At 39.3% G+C, this 15015-nt stretch overlaps 1 protein-coding gene across 38 annotated transcripts in view; it reads left to right on the plus strand.

Annotated features, from left to right (window-relative positions):
- Positions 1 to 15015, plus strand: part of THRB (thyroid hormone receptor beta) — a 371812-nt gene that overhangs the window by 172229 nt on the left and 184568 nt on the right. For 13 of the 38 annotated variants that reach the window (XM_045387040.3, XM_074030885.1, XM_045387034.3 and 10 more), the window contains exon 3: positions 3693 to 3821. The exons of the other annotated variants lie outside the window; for them this stretch is intronic. The gene's annotated coding sequence lies outside the window, so the exon portion shown is untranslated. The remainder of the gene's footprint in view (positions 1 to 3692; positions 3822 to 15015) is intronic. 38 annotated transcript variants of the gene reach the window in all.

Below are 15015 nucleotides of genomic sequence, written 5' to 3' on the forward strand. Positions count from 1 at the left end.
GTTTTCTCAAAATTTATCTCTAGTTTCTTTCATTATAAATTTGCCTTAAAATATATTCATAATTCTAATTTGTACTGGACTTCTGAGATTATCTTATTTTTCTTGGCCTTATACTATAACCCAGTACTGTCCACTAAATATATAAAGTGAGCCACAAATCTAACTCACATATGTAATTTTAAATTTCCTAGTAACCACATTTTAAAAAAACACATGAAATTTATTTTAATAACCACATTTAAAAAAAAACAGGTGAAATTTATTTTAATACTACATTTTCTAACTCAATATATAAAATAGTATTCCAACAAGTAACCAGTAGAAAAATTATTAATGAGACATTCTGCATTCTCTTTTTCATGCTAAGTCTTCATAATCTAGAGTGTATTTTACACTTACAGCACATCTCATTTGAACTAGGCAAGTATGAAGTGTCTAGTAGCTATGCGTGCTAGTGACTAGTGGCTACAGTGTTGAACAGCACAGCATTGATTCTAGGACAATCATTCCTAACATTTTGGACTCAAGGTTCTTTAGGGGAACCCTATGAAAGCTGTGGACCTTCCTCCCAGAAAAAAAAATTATATTAGCATACAATCCCCCATAAATTTTCAAGGAATTTATGAAATCTTAGAAGCCCATCTTAGACCCTTCTGAGGTAAAATCATCCCAAACTGCCATAATTTCATCCCCAGTCTCACATTTTTTTATAGTTGACCTTTTGGATTTACATAAATTATTTTAAAAGGAAGCTATATTATTTATATAAATGAAAAATGTGTCATTTATTAAAAGCAAAAGATAACTGTAAAAAATTAGTATTATTCTTTCAAAAATTCGTAAACCTACCCCCTAAACTTATCTTTCATATCACTCTTCGGGATACACTGCCTAGGGATCTGCAAACCAGATGAAGAGGCCCTGCTCTTGGGCCTCCTCTGAATGGATGCAGGAATGAAGTGGAATCTTCAGAGATGTTCTATTAGGTCATTATAGTAACACAACTGGTTGTGTTATTTAAGCCTGCACAGTGAGATGGAGACTGGGGGTGTAAAACTGGGCAAAGTCATTCACTTTGATAAGGTTCATGAACTTCAGAATTATTTCTTTTCTTCTGCTGATTTTTCTTCCCTGGCTCTGTTTGCCAGAAGATACACCTGAAACTCTGTCCTCCTGGGGGAAAGGGTTGGTAAGAGAAAGAGACTGGGGTGGTGGCTTAGATGAGCTCTGCTCCAGGCCTTAAAGAGATGGCTCCTTCTATCATCTTTTCTGCTAGCTTCCTCCTTTCACAATCTAATTGGTGAGACCCAATGGACAGAGGAGAAAGGAAATAAGTGCCTGGCTGTTTGACCTTCCTGCCACATAGGCTTCAAGTCCAAGATTGCAAATGCAAATGCCAGCAAAGGTTGGGTGGGTAAGTTCAATGAGTCACTTCTTAAGGAACTGGAAATTTGGACCTTTGAGCAAAGTCCTCCCTCTTTTTTTGTCAAATGTTGACTAATTTGTTATTAATATTATATTTAACATTAGATATTTATTCTTGATATTTAATACTAGAAACACCAACCAGAAGACTGTAGATTCTAATTCAGGGTGGATTAGGCCATCAGGATGCCAATTAAGTCTTCTGCCAAAAACATCAGTGCTAGTTCTCAACTCAGAAACATGTTCATACATTTTGTTGGTATCACAGTGATGGAAGGGCTGGGATGCTACTGACCTTTAGGACATTCAGAACAAGGACAGTCCTGCACCCAAACATTTGTCCTGCCCCAAATTCCATAATGTCCTTGTTGAGAAACACTGAAAGAGTAAAAGAAGGTCTGCAGGTCCTCATGTGATAATCCGGTTCAACTCTCATTAGGAGCCAAAGCCCTGTTTGGTAAAGAGAAGACAATACATTTTTCTGGAGCATCTCTTTCCTTTCTATTGGACAGGCCTGGCAGACACAGCAGACTTCAAGTATTTGAGATTTCTGATCATCTTTTAGTCACCTCACATTTCTGCAAATTTTTTTTCTTTTTTTTATTTTCTCGCTTCTGGTTTTAGTATACTTACACTCTTCGGAGGGTTTTAGCATTATTCTTTTACAAAATGACTTTCAAAAAAGTGGCACCCAAAGCAATGACTTGACTGAAAGTATATGACTGAGAAGGGCCTCTGTTGCTAGACTCCCATAATAGAGAGTACAGCTGAGATGTCCACTCATCCCCAAAAGGGAGTTATGCTACAGGTGTGACATCCAGAGCAGTGGATGTCCTTGCCCTCAGTTGTTTGAATACACTGAGTTTGCCATAATGCTGTGCTCCACAACCATGCCAGCTCCATTGGAACTTGTGTCAGCTTTTTCTCAGTGATGATCTTTTTCCCTGAACAAACAAGGGGGTATATGACCCATTCTCTGAATTTTATATGAGTGATGGGGTGTTTTGTCCCTTCTGCTCGTCTAGGGGATCTGTCCATCGAGTTTATGAAAACTGTTTAGTATGCTATAACATGCATGTGCTAAAGCATATAAGGCTCCACTTTTTTATGTAGTTGTATACCCAAGTAACTACCACTTAGAAGAACATACAAAACATTTCCAGCAACCCTGAAGGTTGCCCGTGCCCCTCTCTGTCACTGCCTGCCCCATACCAGGGTTACCACTTTTCTGAATTTCATCACCATTGATAAATGTTTTATCTGTTATTGAGCTTCTTTTACATATTACATAATACACATTCTTTGTATTTGACATTTTTTTGCTCAATATAACATTTGTAAGATTCATACCTGTTGTTACATATGTCAGTATTTTTTTTTATTGCAGAGTAGTATTGAGTACATGGATATACCATAGTATGTTTATTCATTTTCTTGTGTTACAGAAAACTGGGTTGTTTCCAGTTTGGGACTGTCTTTTGGTGGACATATGCATTTCTCTTGGATATAAATCTCGGGAAAGATTTGCTAGGCTATAGGGTAGATATATGTTTAATTTTATTAAAAACTTTCAATCAGCTTTCCGAAGTGGTTATAGAAATTTACAGTGCCCCCAACAGTGTAAGAGAGTTCAGTTGCTCCATATCTTCTACAATACTTGATAATGCTGGTCTTTTTAAATTTTAGTCATTATAGTGGATATGTAATAGTCTCTCATTGTAGCTTTAAGATGCATACTCCTTTGCATTTTCACCTAATATAAGTGAGTCATAAACTTTGAATGTCATGTAGAAGCTTTTAAATTATTGGTTCAGGCTACTGCATGTGCAATGGTTTTTAAGGGATTACTAACCCTTTTAAGGAATCCTAACTATTTCTCTTTCCAGAGAGAAGTGATGTATAATTGTACAATCATCTCAGCTTAGTCAGATGTGAAAATTCCTCAGCCACATCCCTAGTGTGGTATCCCCATGGCATGGCCTTGGTAAACAATGCACAGAGGAGGACCCAACATTGCTACCATAGGTATTTGGCAATGAATTTGCTTCTACATACACAGGGAATCCTGTCCAATAATATCCAGTGAGCATTTATTGAGCACATACTTTGTTCCAGGCACTGTGCTGGGCATTGAGAAAGCAACAGGGAGATAGACACAGTCCATCTCTCTTTTGAAAGACTCACTGTCTAATGAGGGGGTGGGAAAGTGAACATACAGTTGTCATGCGGTGTGATAAATGCTTTGCAAAATGTGCATGTATTTTCAGGGGGCTTGGAGCAAAGGTCCTTGAAGAGAGCAAGAAAAAGTCTTCCCAGGAAAAGTGGTCACCTGAGTGAGTGTTACAACGAGAAGGGGGGCATCCCAGGCAAGGCAGCTACCAAGCAAAGGTGTGAAGGTGAGCTTCTGCACAGGTTTCTCGAAGGTTGTTGGTACAGCTGGAGCATAAGGCACACGCAGGAGGCACTTGCAAAAGATATAACCAGGATGCGTACAGGGCTCATTATGAAGGGTGTACTTAAGTGAAAATATATTTTGCAGAATTTCAACCCAGAGAATCTCCCTTTTGGTTTACCTGCAAACAAAAAGAATCAATACTTCCTTTTGACTATCTCTGAACACTGAATTTTGGCTTCTACTCACTTTTTGAAGCTAAATTGTTTGAAGTTAGGCTCCTTCCTTCCTTCCTTCCTTCCTTCCTTCCTTCCTTCCTTCCTTCCTTCCTTCTCGTTCATTCGTTCGTTCATTCTTTTTTGAGACAAGGTAGAGTACCATCATAGCTCACTGCATCCCTGACTTCCTGAGGGTCAGGTGATCCTCCCCCCTCGGTCTCCCAGGTAGCTGGGACTCCAGGCGCACACCACCATACCTGGCTAACTTTTTGCATTTTTAGTAGAGAGGAGATTTTGCCATGTTTCCCAGGCTGTTCTTGAACTACTGGGTTTAAGCAGTCTGCCCACCTTGGCGTCTCAAAATGCTAGGATTACAGGCATGAGCCACTGTACCTGGCTGAAGTTAGACTTCTATCTCTTTTTGTGAATACAGACATATTTTCTATTTAGCAGTTTAGAACCAATGTGAATTTTCCCATATATGATAGTCTAAGAATTGAATTATAGTTTCTTAACTAGGTTTTTGTTTTGTTGTGTTGTGTTGTGTTTTATATGCCTTCCAGACCCAACACCCTAGCCAGTGCAATGGCTCTGAGTGTGGCATAAGCCCACTTTTAGTCTTCTTATGGAATTGAGTAATGTTCTTGGTGTTAGCATCTCTCTTTTGATTGGAGGAGTAAGGCAGACACTTACATTTCTAATAAAAGATCAGCTCGTTGAAATTAAACCAGTCCTGATGGTGTCGGGAACCTTCTGCCCTGAGCACAACAGAGGCAGCCATGGGGTATCATAATTACCTCCATTATATTTAACAAACACTCAGGTAGCATGCACCTCTTTTGATTTTCCTTGCAGTATTCCAGCTACGTAGCAACTTGTTTACTTCTCACAAGCACCCTAGAGTTGGAAAGTTTCCACATATGGGGAAACTGAGGCACCAAGATATTAAATAACCTGCTCAAGCCACAGGTGGAATTTGAACTCACACGCTCATATTTGTAGACACCATACTATGTTGCTTCCTTTTACTTATAAAATATACAGGATAAACTCAAAGGAACAAAGTTCATTCAGCGAACCTTTGTTGAGCAACTGCCTGGTGGGTGAGTCAGTGACACCTTTGCCCCAGAAACTCTTAACCTATTTGGGGAGACAGAGAGTAATAAATGTTTGAAGGCCGGGCGCGGTGGCTCAAGCCTGTAATCCCAGCACTTTGGGAGGCCGAGACGGGCGGATCACAAGGTCAGGAGATCGAGACCATCCTCGCTAACATGGTGAAACCCCGTCTCTACTAAAAAAAAATACAAAAAAACTAGCCGGGCGAGGTGGCGGGCGCCTGTAGTCCCAGCTACTCGGGAGGCTGAGGCAGGAGAATGGCGTAAACCCGGGAGGCGGAGCTTGCAGTGAGCTGAGATCCGGCCACTGCACTCCAGCCTGGGCGACAGAGCGAGACTCCGTCTCAAAAAAAATAAATAAATAAATGTTTGTAATGCAATGTTAACCTGAGGAGGAAATTCACTAACTTTGACTGAGGACATTAGGGAAGGGCTTCTGCCTGAAATACAGGCTCAGCCTTCATGAAAAGGAGTGAACAGACAGGGCAGTTCTGAGTCGTGATAAGGCAGAGCTTGTGTGGGAGGTGTCAAGTGTGCCGAGGGGTGGGAGGTGCTTTAAGGTGTGCTGTGGAGACTGAAGTTAGGAATAGGACTGGTGGAAGGTGGTACTTGGGGCTGGGTGTGGGGGTCTTGTATGTGCGGCTGAAGAGTAGGACTTTAGCTTGTACCTGGTGGGAAGTCATTGAGGGTTATTAAGTAGAAGAGAGAGTTGATAAACCACCTTCTGGGGAGATCCGGTTTGGATAACATTGCCATAATTCAAGAGAGGATGTTAATTTGCAGTGTAGGTTATTTAGAATCTAGGAGCATCAGGTGAGTTGACAATTAAATGTAGAGTCTGAACTGTAGCATGTGGTGGGGGAGGAGAATAATGGTGAGCAAGAGAGAGAGAAGGAAGAAGAAACGGGGGGAGTGTGAGCACAATGTCTTCTGAAAGGAAAAAGGAAGGAAGGAACCAAGGGAGAAGGGAAAAGAGGGAGAAAAAAGGAAGGAAAGGATGGAAAGAGAACAAAAAAGAATATGCCAGTATGTTTAAAAATATATTATTATGATGAAATGTTATTGGTATAATTGTCCTGTGGTTCAGGCTTTTGGAAGTATGTGCTCAGCCAAATTTTGTTTTGGTGGTTGACCGGCAGCTATTTTCATGACTCTGTAGTAGCCCATTGAGATTACTTCTGTCTAAAGATACTTTGTCAGGTTTATGTAAGACTTCATTTAGGGGGCATTGCCTTGGCATGCAGGCAGCTTCCAGGCCTTACCCACCAGCAGAAACATGTTCTGTGAAGAGTGCAATAAAGCATTTTAAATTCATAGCTGGGCACCTCAGGAGCAAACAAGAGCTGCCACATGGAGCACTTTCAGAATAATGCTTTCCTAAAAAAAAAAAGAAAGAAAGAAAAACCCAGAAGCAGCAGAGATATTTGAAATTCATCCTCACAATTTTCAAGTCTGAATCATAATGGCTTCAAACCCAAGGACACTTTAAACATATGAGGATCATAAAACCTTACTTTAAGCCAAATTATCACTGCTCTCTGTGCCAGTTATAAGCAGCATAATTAGTGGAGTGAACTACTTCTCCCTGCAATTATTATTATCAGGCTGGTGTAAGTATATTGGAGTTGAGAGGGGAGTAAAGTTCCAATCGTAACAGGGTCTGTAGATGTGGATAAGGTAGCATGTCAGGTGTTAGCTGTCCAGGCAGCCTCCCGGTGCTATAGGAGTCTCATTTCACTAGGGGTTTAGGTTACCACAAGCTTTGCTCATCTTCCGGCTGCAATGCTGGCTCCTATAGCGGGCCGCGAGGCACGGTGTAGAATCCTGAGCCAGAGAGGGCAGCCTGGAGTAGTGAGCTGTTTGTCTGGGTGCGTTATGTGGCAAAATCCACACAGCCATGACGCCAGCCAAGCGTCAGTCACCACGGGCCTCTAAGGTGCATTTCAAGAACATATAATTGGGATAGCTTAGCCGCGTAAGTGTGGGACGTGGCTTTGGGTCCCAGGCAGTTTATTTGTTTAGAATGCCTTCATTCTATCTGACTTGGAAGTAGAGAATAAGAAGCTCATGCTGAGGATGTAGCGATGTCCACAGGTCCTGAAAGCCCAGAGGACAGCAGGGTAAGTGTGAAACCACCCCGGTGATGCTCTCTGTATGAACACGGAAGGAGACTGTGTTGCAATTAATGTGTGGGTCAAGACATGTCCATCAGGGCATGGGCTTCCAATGGTCAACTTCTCTTAAAATTCTTATGTATCCTTCCTAAGGGTGGGATTACATAAGCGGACTTGTCCAGTAATTCTCATGTGTCCTGAATTGGAGTTAAAAGACAAAGAAAATATAATTCCTAAATTTCAAGCTTTTCTATTGGGGGCAGGGAGAGGAAGGAAGGTAATACAGCGATGTGGATTATAATGTTGTGTTTTTTAAACTTTAAAAATGTTAAGGAGACTTGTAAAAGGAAAATAAATTAGCTTCCTATTCTGAAATAAGACCCTGCAGGAATATATGAATTAAAAAACAATGTAATCCATTCCTAGTACCATGCTTTGAGAGACATTTGGTTTCCTCGAGTACCACACTTGAGAGGACAACTGGAATATGTTGGAAAGAATGGCTCTGTAGCTGAGGGTTTGGGGTGTTCCATGTTATAAAGAAAGGCTGAAAGAATTGGGAGTGTGTGATCTGGACAAGGAAAGACTGCAGGAGTGAGTGCAGCTATTTTTAAGCATGAGAAGGACTGAAGCACAGAGCAAGGAAGACACTTGTCCTGTATTTCCCTCAAGAAAAGAGTTTTATCCTTTGGGAAAGAGGGATACCTTGAGCTTTAGATGCACCAAGACCTGGATTTGGATGCAGACGTGCTTCTTCCAGCTGTGTGTCCTCGAACAAATCATTAAATCCTGCCAGATATCCGTGAAATGGAGATAAAAATCTGTCATTAGGTGATGGGGCTAGTTAAATGACAGCAGGTGTATAAAACGCCTATCCCAGTACTAGAGTAGATTATGAACAAAAATATACTTTTCTAAGTCCTTCTCAAAGGTCGTGAATTGAAAAGAAGAACAAGAAAAAGCCTAATTCCTGTCTCTGCGTAAGTTCTTCATGATTATGTTCCCTTTTTACTGTGAAGAATATTAGAGACAGCATTCTAGCTTTGTGTGGGAAGCTACAATAAATGTCTAACTCCAAATTTGCATCAGATTTATATTTCTGAAAAACTTTAAAAATGAACTGAAAGGTGATATTATGGTATCTTCAAGTTTTTTTTTTAAAAAGCTTTTGAACCAAACTGTGAATGAACAGTGTAGAAAAGGAAATGTACTTGAAATATTTCAAAGCGTTTTCAGTGAGGAGAAACTTATCCTCAATTTCTATTTAATACAAGAGGAAATGAGGTTGCATTTTAAGGTAATACTTAATAATGGGAAAGAAAAGTAACTATATATCAAGTGAAAAGGGATAATATTAAATAATAATAGAGCGTATAATAGACATTAAATGCCTTTAAGAACTAGAGAGAAACATATTTTTCAATGGCTTTTGGTAATGGGCTTTTAAAAATGTTCAATTGAGATATGAACTGGAGGATGTGAACATTTAGTCCCGTGGGTGGCAGGATATTCTTAGCAGCTTCAAGGATGTTTGCTGCATGGGAATTGTCTTTAATTCCCCAAGCAGCAAATTTGATGGAGCACTACATTCAAGGCATTGCTGGATGTGAAAGGGGTCCCTCACCTTCAAGGAATGTGAGCCAGGTTGAGGAGTTCGGCACATACTCCTGAAAAGATGTGTGGTGCAGGCAATGATGTCCCACGTGGTTGAGAGGAAAGAGAGAAGGCTGGAGATTGGAGCTGATGACAGGTTTCATGGAGGAAGTGAGGACTGAGCTGAGCCTTGAAAATCAGGAGTTGCTGTCTTCCCATCTCAGTAAATGGCAGCACCATTCACCCAGGTATTTAATCCAGAAACCTAGAAATCATACTTGCTTCCTGTTTCTCTCACCCCCAAATCCAAACTCTCAGCAACTCCTACCTATTCTGCCTCCAAAATAGATCCCGAGTCTGCACACTCCCACCATCTCCATTTCTGTCCGCCTGGGTCAAGCCACCATCCTCCCTTTGAAATGTTTCAATGGTCTATTAACTGGTCTTTCTCTTTGGACTTTTGGATCATCCTCCAACCCATTTTCCACAAAGAAGCCAGAGTGATGAAGTCACCACTGTGATTTAAACTCTTTAAAGGTTTTCCATTAGACTAAAAATAAAATCTTTGCTCCTCCACATGGCCTACCAGGCCCTGTGTGATGTGGCCCAGACTCACAGACCTCACCCCCTCTTCTTCTCCCTCACTCACCATGGCTGAGCCACACTGGCTTCCTATGATTCTTTGATCTAGGTAGATGTACCAATGAAGAAAAAAAGAACGTGAAAATTATTGAAGGCTATGGAAGGAGATCAGTTCACAAAATTAGCAGGAGAGCTCAGTTTTCTGTAATGATTCTGCCACACAAATGTGGGCATATAAGTAGGAAGCATGGTTGGATTTCAAGGACCTCTGGGAAGGATCCTTTTGTATCTCAAAACTTATCTCTTTCACCAGCTTCATTACGTTATTTGCCAGGATAATATACTTCATTAAATTCCCACCTATGAGGAAGTATGGTCAGTATTTACTCTGTGCCAGGTACAGTGCTAGGTACAAGAGCTATGATGATGAAAAAAATAAAAAGAAAATAGATATGAGGACTCTACTTTCTTGCTGCTTTTCAGACTACTGGGGACCCAGACAATTACCACAGAAGATAATTACAACGAGGAGTTTTACAAGGTGCCATGAGAACACATGGGTGGGGCACCTAACTCTGACTTGAGAGGTCAGGGAAAGCTTCCCAAGGGAAGCACGTTTAACTGAGAATTGAAGTAGTGGGAAGTAGGGCAGAAGGCAAGGGCAAGCATTCAAGTTTTCTTGGCAGGGGAAACAGTACATGCAAAAAGACAGTGTTAAGGGAAAACATGACACTTTCATGGAACCCAGAAAGGTTCAGGATGGTTGCAACACAATAGCATGATGGAGGAATTGGAGAGAAGAGGAGCAAGGCATGAGAAGTAATTGGTGGCCTGTGTGTACAAAGCCTCATAAGCCATTGCAAGGTCTTTGGACCTATTAGTAGTAAATGAGAGGTTTTAAGCAGTGAGATTACGTAAGTGTTGTAGACAGCTCAGTCTGGATAGAGTATGAAGAGGGGCTGAGGTTGGCAGGCCATTTGCAAGGCTGTTCTATAATCCAGATGAGAAATAATGTTGGTATGAACCAACATTGAAGGAGCAAGGATGAAGAGTCCAGAAGAGAGATTTAAAAAGGGGAATTCACAACACTTGGAGATTAACTGGATGACATAGGGGTGGAGGTGAAAAGAACAATAAGAATGATTCCTAAGTTTCCACCTCCCAGGGGACCATTTGCTAAGATACAGACTCAGGTGTAAAAAAGAGGCTTAGGGGAAGACAGGGAGATGTCACATCTGCTAGTGAAATGCCTTTCTTTTTTCTAGTGTAAGATCAGATTTCATTTCTTAAAAGAGAATGGGCTCTGGAAATTCTGAAAATAGATGGATGGAAGAGTCTATGAAAGATGGAGAGGAGAGATGAGAGGGCATCATAGAGAACCGTCGAAATCCTCCTACTTTTGCTTAAGCCCTGGCCAAGATGTCAAGCAAGTTCTTCTTTCATTAATACACAGTATTTAAAAGAAATATTGCATCTTCTAGTTAACCGCAAAGCCTTTCCAACTCCATTTTTCTGTCCTGCCTGGGATTTACATTTTCCTCGATCAGAATTCTATCTACTTTGGACAAAGTGATTGTGGCCCCTTGAAGAATAAAAGTGTTTCCTCATTCCAGCTGGCTTCCCATCCCTCTTCAGCCATACACAGATCCTCATTTACATTTTGGATGAGTAAATGTCTAGGCTGTGTGGTGTTTTATAAGCTTAATAGACTTGTGAATGTGGGAGAGACAAACACAGAGAAAGATGACCATAGATATCTGCTTGAGACACCACCCAATTAATGTCTGTGACATCATTCCACTTTAGTTGAAGGCTTCTGAAATGAGTAGCTCTTGTTTTACCTATTATTTAAACTCTCATTAAACAATGTCCTTCCATGAGAAAGAGAGTTCCTTTTTGAGCAGGATGTTTGAACAGCAGCACTATTGACATTTTGGACCAGATAATTATTTGTGGTGGGGAATGTCCTGTGCATTGTAGGGTGTTTAACAGCATCTCTGGCCTCTACCCACTAGACGCCAATAGAGAACCCCCCATACCCAATGGTGACAATCACTATGTCTCCAGACATTGCCAAATATCCACTGAGAGATAAAATTGCCCGTCGTTGAGAATCATTGCTTTAGAGCAGTGATTCCCAAAATGTGGTGCTCAGACCAGGAGCATCAGCATCACCTAAAAACTTGTTAGAACTGCAAATTCTATGACCCCAAACCAGACCTACTGAGAAAGAAGCTCTAGGGGTGGGTCCCAGCAATGTATGTTTAAGGAGCCCTCCAGATGATTCTGATGCACACTGAAGTTTGAGAGTCAATGCTTTAGAGCAAATGAGTGGTCACTGAAGTTCTGGAAGAAGTAGTTGTTTATGTAAAGACAGGTTTGGAATAAAGGAAAGTCTTCTCTCTTCTGTTTTCCTTTCTCTTTTAAGAAATGAAATCAAAGTACATCATTTTCATTTTAAAAAGCAAAGGTTTTTGGTAAATCGTTTCCTATCATGGAAAATTCTTATAGATAGAAAATAATTTTAAAGTCACATGAAAAGTTTGCTACTCTGAACAGAATTCCTTTTTCCCACGTTCACAAAGATTAAACAGTAAGTAGTAGCATGATTGAATAATCACATTGACAAAGAGAGATTTTTAAATAAGCACATAGAGGAGCATTTTGTAAGTAGAATAGAATTGTGACACGGAGCTTCCAAGGTGATACATGGCTCCCATTTAGGGTAGCAAGCCCACTTGCCTGCCCCAGCACTCAATAGCTTTGGGGAAGCAAAGCCAGATGTCTGCGCAGCGCAATCCTTTTCTCTATGTTCTTCCTTAACTTTTCCACTTGTTTGTTTACTTACCCCTTTTCTACCCAACACAGCACTGAATAGGGGAATGGAGTTTTTTAATTTATTTAATCAGTGGTTTTATAACACATCTTACATATTTTACAAGTTCATATCAAAGTTCTATTTTTCAAGTGTATTTTCAAAATCTGTGCATTGCTGAACAATTTAGTAATGTCAGTATCTTCCTTGAAATGCTTAATGGATCCCTGAATATTAAATTAGATTCCAAAAATACTTCTATCAGAAAAGGAAATGATGCTCCAACTTAAATAATTATTTTTAGTTAAAAGCATAACAAAATAAGGAAAATGAACTTAGCAAGACATTATTAATTTATTCATTTTTATGTATTGATTTATTCAAAAGATATTTACTGAATATCAACTGTGTACCAGAAATAAGACAAATACAGTAGATATTTTATTACCTCGTGGAGCTTACATTTTTTCTGTAGGCTAAAGGGAAGGGGTGGAGAGAACAGACAGAAAACAACTCAATAATTCAAATTTTGGATTGCACCCTGTTAGTGGGTTATGAGATCCAGTTAGTGGGATACAAACAGCTTTTGTGATTGCTCCTTTAATTAGCAAACTCAAATAGAGTAAAGAAACAAAACTTTATTCCACTAGCACTTCTTAAGTGTGTTGTTTTCAAACTATTGTTGCAGTTATGTGTATGTGTATGTGTGTGTGCATGAATCAATGTAAAACATTTCTCATTATGAGCTTATAAAATTTGAAAAATACTGGAATTTTTAAATACTTAAATAAATGAATCATTTTAAATTGTAATACATATACAAAAAGGCCAAGGAAGTAAGGTAGAAAATAACAAAAATGTGAAGTACAAGGAGGTAGAACCCACTTTTGCTGTGTGGTCAGAGATGGCCTCTCTGATGAAGCAGTATTCCAGCTAGACCTGGCCAAAAAGCGGGAGCCAGAAGGAAGAGCTTTCCAGACAAAGGGAGCAGCAAGGGCAAAGGTTCTGTTTGGGGCCTGAGTTGCTTGGGTATGGCAGTTTAAATGGCAAAGAAAATAAACAGTTTATTTCTTTCCTTCCCAGGAAGGAAGATTCTAGAACTTTTGGTTGATAGAGGCACAAAAACAAAAGGGGAACATAAACCTATTCCATAAATGAAGAAGAGTTTCACTTCAAAGGCATAGAAAATTTCCAATTCAAATAATTATAGAAAGAAAACATATTCAATTAAAATTGAGCAAATATTCATTGAGTTTATACCATGGGCAAAGCATTAATTATGGTATATTTAAAGATGAACACAAATTTTAAAATGTAAGTATAGAGTTCTAAGTACACATCTACACAAAAGACCAAAGATTACAATCTACCTATTAATAAAACAATTTTCCATTCTCCTGTTTAACAAGGCAGTTTTTCACATGCCTCAAATTTACTTTTGTCTATTTGTCTTTATAACAAAGATTTCATTCACTCCAGAATTATGCCTATTTAGCTACCTACTGTACTTTATATTTCAAAAAAGAGGGATGTTCTGTATCCACCAGTGATTTTACATAGTAGGACCTCAAACAAGGCTTGGCAAAGACACTTACAACTTTCATAACACCCTAACCTTTATGAATTCTTTCATAAAATTCCAAATTTTAAAGCCTGCATTTTGGTAGTAGTTATGCCTATGTTTCTAACAAACTAACCATTATTGTTATTCATAATATCATTATTTTAGTACATTCTAACTCCTTGCTATCTCCCTTAGTAAGTTCAACTGTCTAGAACTTCTTTTGTTTTAATTTTTATTTTTTTATTTTTTTTCTTTTCCTCCAACTTTTATTTTAAGTTCCAGGGTACATGTGTGGGAAGTGCAGGTTTGTTACATAGGTAAACATGTGCCATGGTGGCTCTTATTTTACAGTCCTACCTAACATCCCTTCCCCTACCTTTCTGACAACTTACAGCCTGCTCTTCTTCAAAACTCAACCTCTCACTTTCTTTGCTGGGTGGGCAAAATTCACAGGCTGCAGCAATGGGACAAAAGCTATTTCAGTGGTTGCCCGTATATACTCATAGTCTTAACTTGACCACAATGAACTGTGGAAACAGGCCATTAGCTAATGGCCTGAAACCCCTGGGGGCAACCTTTTATACTTCAGCTCAAGGCAACTGGAACCTGGCAGAAATCTTTGAGTATGGAGAGAGTGAAGTCACAGGGAAATTCTTGAAGGACCCTTTAAGCAAATGGTTTGGGACAGCAATTTGCAGTCATATCAATAGTTTACTAAATATTCGTATTCTTTCCGGCAGTAATTTTGGGATCTTCTGGAATGCTTCTGAAAATATTTCCTTAAAAAAATCATCCATAATTCAGAAATACATTTTGGCACAGAAAGTTATTTGTGGCATTATTTGTATTTGGAAATCAGCCAAATATCTTTCAATAGGAGAATGTTAAATACATAATGTTATATCTACATGGTGAACCATATAAAGTCGTTGAAAGTGCTGTTTATTAAGAGGTTATAGCATGGGAAAATGGTTCAGTTATAATGTTAGGTGGAAAAGAATAAAAAGGGAATTTATTTAGAATTTCAACTATATAAAACAACAGATGCATAAAAAACAAAAGGAAATAAGAATTGAGAGATCTGGATAGTTGCATTACTAGTGATTTTTTAATGCTTTTCTGTAGTTTTAAATTTTTTCTCCAATGAGCATGTGTTCCTTTTATGTTCTAAACAAATAAACTTTAGCTCAGACTTTA

This window comes from Macaca fascicularis, chromosome 2, assembly GCF_037993035.2.
Source record: "Macaca fascicularis isolate 582-1 chromosome 2, T2T-MFA8v1.1".
Classification (NCBI taxonomy): Eukaryota; Metazoa; Chordata; class Mammalia; order Primates; family Cercopithecidae; genus Macaca; species Macaca fascicularis.